The sequence below is a fragment of the Meleagris gallopavo genome, chromosome 2 (genome assembly GCF_000146605.3).
Source record: "Meleagris gallopavo isolate NT-WF06-2002-E0010 breed Aviagen turkey brand Nicholas breeding stock chromosome 2, Turkey_5.1, whole genome shotgun sequence".
In the NCBI taxonomy this organism is placed as follows: domain Eukaryota; kingdom Metazoa; phylum Chordata; class Aves; order Galliformes; family Phasianidae; genus Meleagris; species Meleagris gallopavo.
Genome location: NC_015012.2, coordinates 76685872 through 76695304, shown reverse-complemented (window position 1 = coordinate 76695304; position 9433 = coordinate 76685872).

Here is a 9433-nt window from a genome sequence, read left to right as displayed (position 1 = left end):
TCTTTTATTTCTGGCTCTTTTTCTACTTTGACATATATCTGCTTGGCCAATGGGCTCTATATTCAGAAAAACAGTTTTTGTAACACTCCAGTCTTTACTTGCTTTAAATGTAGTTAAACTACTTAATTTCAACAATTGGTGATAAATATCTGCAATTTTGGAAGCTGATGCTAGATTCATGAAAATTAATATTGTTCCAGTGTAATATATATATAGCTAAAAATATTTAATATACCATAAACAAGCCTGTTGTACTTTTTACTAGTTGATATTGCATAGTGCAGGCATTGCAGAAAAAAGAGCCACACTTGTCCAGCACATGTTGGCAGATGTGTTGAAGCACCATGAGAGAATTTCAACTTAGTGCACACAAATAGTTACTTCCGTCAGCTGACTGCAGAGGAGGGAGGACGACACACAGGGGCAATTGCATGCCTATAGAACCATTCATTTCTGCTGCAGTTTGCTTATGGTAGAATGAGAAGTGAATGACTTTTTATTGTTTTGACTTGTGGGCCACATCCTTCACACATGTACAGATGCAATGAGAATATATTTTCAAAGTTGATACAAAATGGTTCTATTTTGATTATATAGACACTCTGGAGTAACTTAAATGACCTACATAAAACAGTGGAAAATCACGTACCTTCTCTTCAAACTATTCAAAAAAGTTTGAAGAAAATCTTCTTTGAAATATCCTTTTTGAATTAATTTCCTGAATTGGCTGGTGATGAGGAATGTCAGTTATTTCTAGAATACCAAGCCTACTTATCTGAAAGACATGAAATCTTGTTAGTAATATCTTTTCATCACTAACGATAAAGCCTTCATTGTGCACTTTACATAGTTTTACAAAGTATGCACGCGTTTCCATCTCAAATATTTTAAAGATATTATGGAAGAATATTTCGGATTACTAGAACTAAAATTTTTGACTGTTATGTTAAGTATCTCAGAACAAATTTTTCTTGGCTTTGTTTTTGCTGTGTTAACAATGAATTTGGAACTGAGAATTATTCAATGCCAAAATAAAATTGCTATGACATTATTGTATGATTTGTATCTTAATACTGGGAGTTCACTGTATTGCTAGGAATAATAGGATTTAGAAAAAAGCCCCAAACAGCATTTTTACTTAAACTGCTGTCTTAGATGTATGTTCCAGCAATAAGAGTAGTAACTTTGTGAGTCTCTAGCCATTGTTTATAAAAATGTGATGAATTATTTCAGCTCTGTCAGTTACAGGCATAATTCTAAATAACTTTGACACCTTTAGGATTACTTTGGAATAGTTTTAGTGAGTGCGTTTCTGATGTTTGTTTCCATTCGGTTCCATTTTCACCATCGTTGTGTCTGGCACAGTAATTTTAATGGTTTAGCAACTGACAAAGCATGCTCAGAAATGTCTTAACTACTTCCTCTCCTGTGCAAGGACAGATGGTTTTGTGGGCCTGTTAAAGACTTCTTATCCACATGTTCTAATTACTGTAAGTATTTTGGAGATTGTCCCACAAAGTCCATTTTGCTTTCCAAATCATTAGCAATGTTAAAAACAAATCTTCTCACAAAAACATTGGCACAGGCTCAAACGTAATCCTTAGTTCATCAGCAACCCTTCCTTACGCATGGGAAGCTGTGTGGGGTCTATTACATGCAGTTCACTTGCCAAAGCACTGGAGGTTTAGTGCATGAGATTCCAGCTGCACTTAGATTTTTTTATATACAAATAATTCTGACAAAACAAATTGAAAGGTAAAATCACCTAAATCAGCAGAGAAGAAGAAAGAGGCAAAAGTTTTTGAGATAATAAACTACCTTCCAGTAGAGTGGCATTCTTAAACAAGAGTCCATAGACAAGATATAAGGAAACCACGGGGTATTGGACTAGATGACCTCTAAAAGTCCCTTCCAACTCAAACAATCCTAACATTCTGTGAGCATCCCTTTCAATGATTCCTGGTTTGTTAATAGTTACATAAGGCTTTGACAACTTCAGCATGAGTACAAAACATAAGAGAAAATAGCATTAACTACAATCTTCACAGAATCACCAATGGTGGAAAAAATCTTCAAGATCATCCAGTCCAACCATCCACCTATCACCAATAGTACTCACTAAACCATGTCCCTCAACACAAAATCCAAACGTTCCCCGAACACCTCCCGGGTCGGTGACTCCACCACCTTGCTGGGCAGCCCATTCCAGTGCCTGACCACTCTTTCATCTTAACAAGTGTAGCACCTAGAAGAGAACAACTGAGTAAGGGCTCAAAGGTAGTATTCATTATTTTAAACTCTGTCTTCACCAGAGGACACAGGAGCATTTCTCTCAAACCATTTTTGATGTAATTCTCAACCTCATGGTTACTTAGGAAATAGTAGTCAGTAGTTTATGAATTTATTCACTGCCAAATCTGTTCATTTTGTCCTTAAGGAGCTATTCTGTATATTTGGGCCCTTAGAAGTCTGTATACAATGGCTCGTATGGAATGGTTATACATATCTTAAATCCTTAATACAGCCAAAAGATTTCTAACATAAATAAATCAATCTGTATTCCTCCACATAAAACAGTAACTCACCACATCAAAAATCCAAAAGGATGCAATATTTCTAAGACAATATTTTGAAGAACTACCTCAGCCATTTATTGATTGTATTTTTCAAATAGCATTATGTTCTTTTAAAATATTAAGACTATTTCTGCTGAAACCTAACTTGTAAAAACATATAGCATTATTTTCTGTCATTACAAGTACAGGAACTAATAGATAATTTGTCTAAGCGGGGGATTTAAAGTAGTCCTGAAGAAGCGATTTCACCATTACCATGGATGTTCAGAAACAGGACAATGATGACAAGGTTTCAGAAATAATGTGGTGTTGTTGCCTGTGCATAGCAATTAGCTAGTGGCCTAGTTCAGATGAGAGTTTCAGTGTTTTATAAAATGTCTGAAGAATAGCTGTCCCAGTTAACATAATTAACCACAGGGAACATTTGAAGGGCACAGTTTATTTATTTCAGGAAACATTACTGAAAAAAAATTTAGTAAATTTGTACTATAAGTTAGCTCCAGGGAGAAATACAACTCAATGGGAAATTCTGTGTAAAGAACACAGAGACGACTGATAACTGCACCACTATGTAGCATCAGATATCTTACATGGAAAATAATCAGATCTTCTTGCTAAGTCTGCAAGCTTTTCTGTTGATTTATATCTGTAAGAAGCGAGAAGAGACTTTTTGTTACTGTTTATGTAAAAATAAACAAATAAAGAAACAAACAAGCAAATAGCCCTAAAATGGTTTAATCAAAGCAGTAGAAAATAGCGTGTCTAAAAGCTACATACCACTACCTGTTAACCTATCCTACCATTACTAGTTATAGTGTCCTCATAACTCTTCAGGGAACGTTCACACTATGCATCTCCTATACATAATTACTTAGTGTTTCTAAACACCCATTAAAACCAGAACAGTACTTATTTTCAGTGAATTCCACCTCTATACAGCCCATGCAACAGGCTTGAGAAGGAAATCACTGCTAGGTGAAAGAAAACAGCAGGAGCACTCTTGGAACACAGATGACCCTTTTAAATGACCCTTGAAGTTTTCACACTGTTACATGCCAACATTAAACACTGATATTATCCTCTATCACTCTGCTGTTACCAGAATGTGAGCACAGAAAGCATCTATTTGTGCTGCGCTCCCTGGGCTCAGCTTAGCTGGGGCCATAGTGTCAGGTCTACAATCACAGAATCCTGACTCTACAGCACACAAAAACACCTGTGATTTGCTTTGCATAGATGTAGGGCTCAGTGTGCCGTGATCGTTTGGGCAATATTAATCACACTGATCCAAGGCCCATTATTTACGGGTAATAGTACCGTACAGTTTTTTAACGTACAGGTGTCACGGAGTTAACTAGCTCAATCTGTGCACAAAACCGTGACAACAGGTATGAAAATCTGAAAACTCTTGTACTTAATTTAAGAAAGGTTTTTAGAAATGCAGCATTCCTTGGCATTCCCTCTCAGTTCAAGGCAATAAATTGCAAGGACTAGGGACTTCCCAAAACAGAGTTTACCATCAGACTACTACAGCTAATAGCCATGGATTTTGTCTGATTCTTTTCTGAATCCCTCTGCTTTGGCTTACACAATCAAACATAGCGTTTGAAAACGTTTTGTTTGAGAATGTTTTATGTTTTCAGCTCTTGCTGGATAATATTTTGGATGACCCCTACTTTTGCAGTATGAGAAAAGATAAATAATTTTTACTTTTTAGCTATACTGAAAACCTTTGGAGTTGACATGACTGCTAATGCAGATTGTGTCCAGGAGGCAAATGTACTGCGTCTAACTTTATGTCACATTGATATCTTGTCTTTAAATTTCCATTTATTTGTACAAATAATTTCTGAAACTCTATCCACTTTTCTTACTGTTTGTAACAGTCAGTGCCAATTTTCAGAGAATGAGCTCTGTGTTGGCTCTGTGGCCACTTTCCTAAGAAGTCTTAAGTAAATTAGAGCAGTTCAGTGTATGTGAATAACACTGGGATTAAATATTTAATCTACCATTTTGTTACCTCAGTAGATAATATGAAGCCTTTTGGAACTGCGTCTCTCACCCCACCTCCCTCCTGTAGCTGTGCATGCGCAGTCAGCCTTTTTTCACCAAACTCTGAGATAAGGACATATCTTCATGAATTAGAAAAGATGAGACTTTCTCATCATCCTGCATATCATTCATCTTTTATGCAGTTCTTGGAAAAGTTCTCATGAGCTTGTCTTTGTGGCAAAAAGCGCCACACATTATTTGTGGTACCTGAACTATGGCTACAAACATTATCAGTATTACCTACAAACCATGAACTACCCACTCATTGAAAGCCAGAACAACTATCATATTTCCTATACCTATGGTCTGTGGTCAAACCAAAAATCAGTTGCTGCGAATTCTCTGATGGTTGATTGACCAACACTAATCTGGATTGCAGGAGATGGATACAAATTGCAGACCGTTACACTTTGGGGCATAGAAGCAACTTACCTCTGCCACAATCAGCTGCTCAGAACACTTATGAATCAACAAGTCATTTAAAGCCAGCATGTAGAGGAAACCTACTTTGTTCTGCTTAAGCAGAAGGAGCTCATAACATGGTTTTTGTTTATTTAAAACTTAGTAAAAAATAGAAACTCTCAAATATAAAAATGGGACACGATTAGTTTTGAGATTATATCTACATAAAGGACAAAGTTCTTGCAATGCATAGAGGGCCCAAAGCAATTTCAGTTAATGTGGCCAGAAATCATGGGATATCTGAGTTGCTAAAAGGTATTAATATAGATGTATAACAATTAGTATGTATTTATCTTTGCTAATGCAGACTCCAAGTGGAAGATCTGGACTTGTGAAATTCAAAAAGGGGTACAAGTTGTAACATTAACCTTCATTAAAGAAAAAAGCCAGTATTCTTTATCACATGAAACAGTGTTTCTCCATGACGAAAAGATCTTGTCCCATAAATTAGATACCTAAATATCTTTCTTTTCCCTTCGTCAAAAGAATGAAAAAAAAAAAGAAAAGACTACTTTCAGTGCAAGAGTTTCCATAGTAACTTCCCCACATTGTGAGATGTTGATTTTAAGTCCTTAAATAATTTCTCTTACAAAGAATTAAATTGGCATGAAGCAATTGCTGTCACCACAGTTTTTTCCTACGCTGAGTAATAGCCAGAAGAACATTTTGTGGTTGGGTCAAAAACATAAGCTGTCAGAAATTTAATCATGTCATAAGAATACCACTATAATTATAAATCATAATGAAACTGACAACACAAATTTGCAATGAGGGTATATATTTCAGCAACACAGGGTCTTTGCATAACATTTGCAAGTACTTGTTATTTTTATTGGTTTGTGACATGCAATACTGTGATCTGGAGTCAGGATATAGCCTTCACCTCGCAGTTTTCAAATCGAGGTCACAATCCTGCAAATATTTGTGTGAAAATTATATTTTCATGTGTGCAAGAGGTTCCCATTTAAACATCAGCTGGGGAAAATTTACAGAAAGACCACACCTGCCGAACTTCGGCCTTCTGGCAAGCACTGTATAGAGGCCTAATGGGAATTAGGCAGGGAAGAAAGGTTGCCTGGATTTAAAAAGGGTGTGAACCTTCCAAGCTCTCAGGGTATGTACAATTTTATATTTGGATAACCCAATAACTATGGACGTAAATTGTCAGAGAAAATTAATGAATGGTGCATGAGTGGTGTATCAAACCTCTTTGTCTCTCAACCAATATTTTTGTATGCACCGAAGTGCATGTTCTTTACTGAGGGTTATATGCAATAAGACATGTTTAAAGTTTATAAAGTCACACAATTTTATTGTATCTGAATACAGAAAACAGTTACCCAGAATAGTTTTCACGTCCATTTATGGCTTTGTATTGAAAGTAAATGGTTTCCTGATCTGTTAATCATCAAATATTTTATGCTAGAATTTAATTTTGAAGTTTAAAAGAAAGAAAGTGAATGTGTTTTCTCAACCATGGCTTCATTTTCTAATTTGCTTCCTCATGCCATGCTTTTTTTCATGGAACCTACTATAATGTATTCTTAAGAAACTATATAATGTTTTATATAGTTGATTCACAATGTTTTTCATATATATCCTCTACCTGCTCTCTCGGTTCCACTCTAGAACTGAAAATCTCACATTTCTGTATTATTACTTTCTGATAATTCATATAATCTTATCATACTAGTGCTAGCATGGTAGGTATACTTGTGTCCTAAAGTCGTTATCAGTTGCAGACCTCTTAACCTCAGCAGCTCATCAGCTTTGCAGTGGCTCTCAATGCCCCCATTCCCTTTGCACCCCAAACTCCTCAGTAGCGTATGGCAGGTCTAGAATTTCTTATGGGGTTCAGGTGCAGTATGTCGCATAGATGTAACTCGTGAATCTTTTCCTTTACACCTATAGGTGGCCTTTGAACCAGTTTGTAGAGTGATGAGCACACGCTGTACTTTCTAAAAATATTATTCTTCCTGCTGTGTTTGTCTGACAAGAGAGAGATGATTATGCTAAACTGGGAAACCCTGAAGTCAGCTCAGTTTAGAGTCCCATCCGCTTTGCTAGTAATTATGCTAAGATTATTATAAGGTGCGTATATCTGTGTAAACTTTTAATAGAACAAATAAACTATTAATAAAAATAAATTAGCAGTTAAGATAATCTAACAGCATATAGGCCATATTTTAACTTCATTATTTTTCCATCAATAATAATGAACTAGGAATTTGCCCCAGTGCACAAAAAAAAAAAACCCCAAAAACATAGCTAATAAATCCTTAATTATTTTTGAATAAAGAACATAGAGGCATATGAGCTGCATGGAAAAAACAATGAAAAACTTGGTTCACAGATAGGCTTAGTATATTAATAACAAAGAACAAACCTCTTCTTGGAAGACGAGGACTTACATTGCAACCTAATCAGTGAACCAAGGGAAGAATGACAATTTCAAATGTGTGAATTGGCTCTGCTTTTTTTCAAATTGTACCAGGATGGACTGTACACAAATATTCTACAGAAGTTTCACAGGCCAAAAGTTGCCTTCTAGTGTAACTTGCATTAGTTCTATTGAAGTCAATGTGGCTCTGGTCATTTCTGATGTATCAGCTGAAATCAGCCTGGAGTTACTGTGTTTCTTCTCCGAGCTTTGCTTTGTTATACTGGAATGGCTGTTTCCTGTCATATTGAAGGAAAGAAGGACATCACCGTGTCCCTGTAGCTTGTGTGGCACTTGAAATGGGCAGCTTTTCAGGAAAAGAAAAGATTTGTGTCACCTAACTGATGCTCAAACATTTTTTTAATGTATCTTGTTGTGGAGGGGGGGGAGGGGGAAAAGAAAGGAAAATTAATTTTAAAGTTGACCTTTTATTTAAGTAATAATACAATATTCCACCTCCTCCCCCACACACACCCTTACCTACTGCATAAGTCATGCCTCACTTCAGGCAGCTGAAGGCAAGGGGGGAAGCCTGTGCCATTCCTGACCAGTTGTAGGGAGCAAGAGCAACCTCTCCTCTTCCCTCTGTTAACCCCAGGGTCTGGATCCAAAAGTCCTTTCCCAGGCAAGGCCAAAAAATCCCAGCTTAGACTCCAGCACCCATTACACTACTGTTGTGGCTCTTGAGAGAATTAATTAATTCTTCACAGCCTTTCAATTGTTCTGACAGGACAAACCACTCTTGTCCTTTCTCCAGCTCTGAGAGAGGAAGTAAACACTACGTCCAGCTGACAGTGTCCAGAAGTGATCTATCTCTGTAAGTAGACACTCACAGAGCTGCATATACTTCAATAATAGAGATGGGCACGAAGCAGCCCACATTCCCTGCTGCCATGTTTCATGGTACCATGACACAGGCCTGAGCAGCTCTGCTCCACAGTACCTCCTGTTGTCCCTCCGCTTGGGAGACGGCTTGTAAAGTGGAGTAGCAGCTGACTTGGGTTGAAATTAGGTATTTTGTGCTGAGTTTCTGGCCTACTGAAGTAATTATCTACACTTTGATCCACACTCAGTTGTATGCTAGCATGCATAAGGAAAGCAGAAAGGCTTGAGGACAACAGCAGCAGTAACTTGGTAGTAGCAGAAGAAAATTTGCCCTTCAGTAAACAGTGGATATATGACTATTTGTTTTTTTTTGCGCAAGTGGAAAGCAAATTGTAAAAAAGCCGTTTCTAGGCAGAAAAGTTTTGCAGTTCATACCCTGAAAAGGATTTGAACTCATTCAGCTTCTTTCTCTGAAAATCCCTGATGTACACATGCTGTAGACATACATTTCTTAATTCTGTGGAGAACTAGAGAAAGGAAAGCCAGACTCATGAGAGGAGCTGGAATGTAAAGCTAAAGCATCCAAAAGGCACTAGAGTTATTAAGGTACTATACAGCACTGTATCTGTGCTTATTTCTTCGGAAGTGATGTGCAAGAGGCTGTAAACATTCTGAGGAGGTGACACTTGCCTCTTAACCACCCAATCCCACATTTCATTTGAATATTCCTCTCACATTCTCCCAGTGCAACATGTTATTAGCAAGCCCTAATTTACTTGCACCCAATAACAAAGGAAGACTAGCAATACTGAACTTACCAGTTGCTTCTCCATTCTGCCCCGGAAGGGTGAAGCCACCTGGGCATCTGGGATTGTTTAATCAGCAGAAGAGGAGGCTTAGGGGAGATGTTTTAACTCTCTAGAACTGCCTGAATGGAGGTTATGGTGAGGTGGGTGTTGGCCTCCTCTCCTGTTTAACTAGTGATAGAACTAGAGGGAGCGGCCTCAAGCTGTGCCAGGGGAGATTCAGGTTTCTTGTTAGGAAAAATTTCTTCTTTGAAAGAGAGGTTCAGCACTGG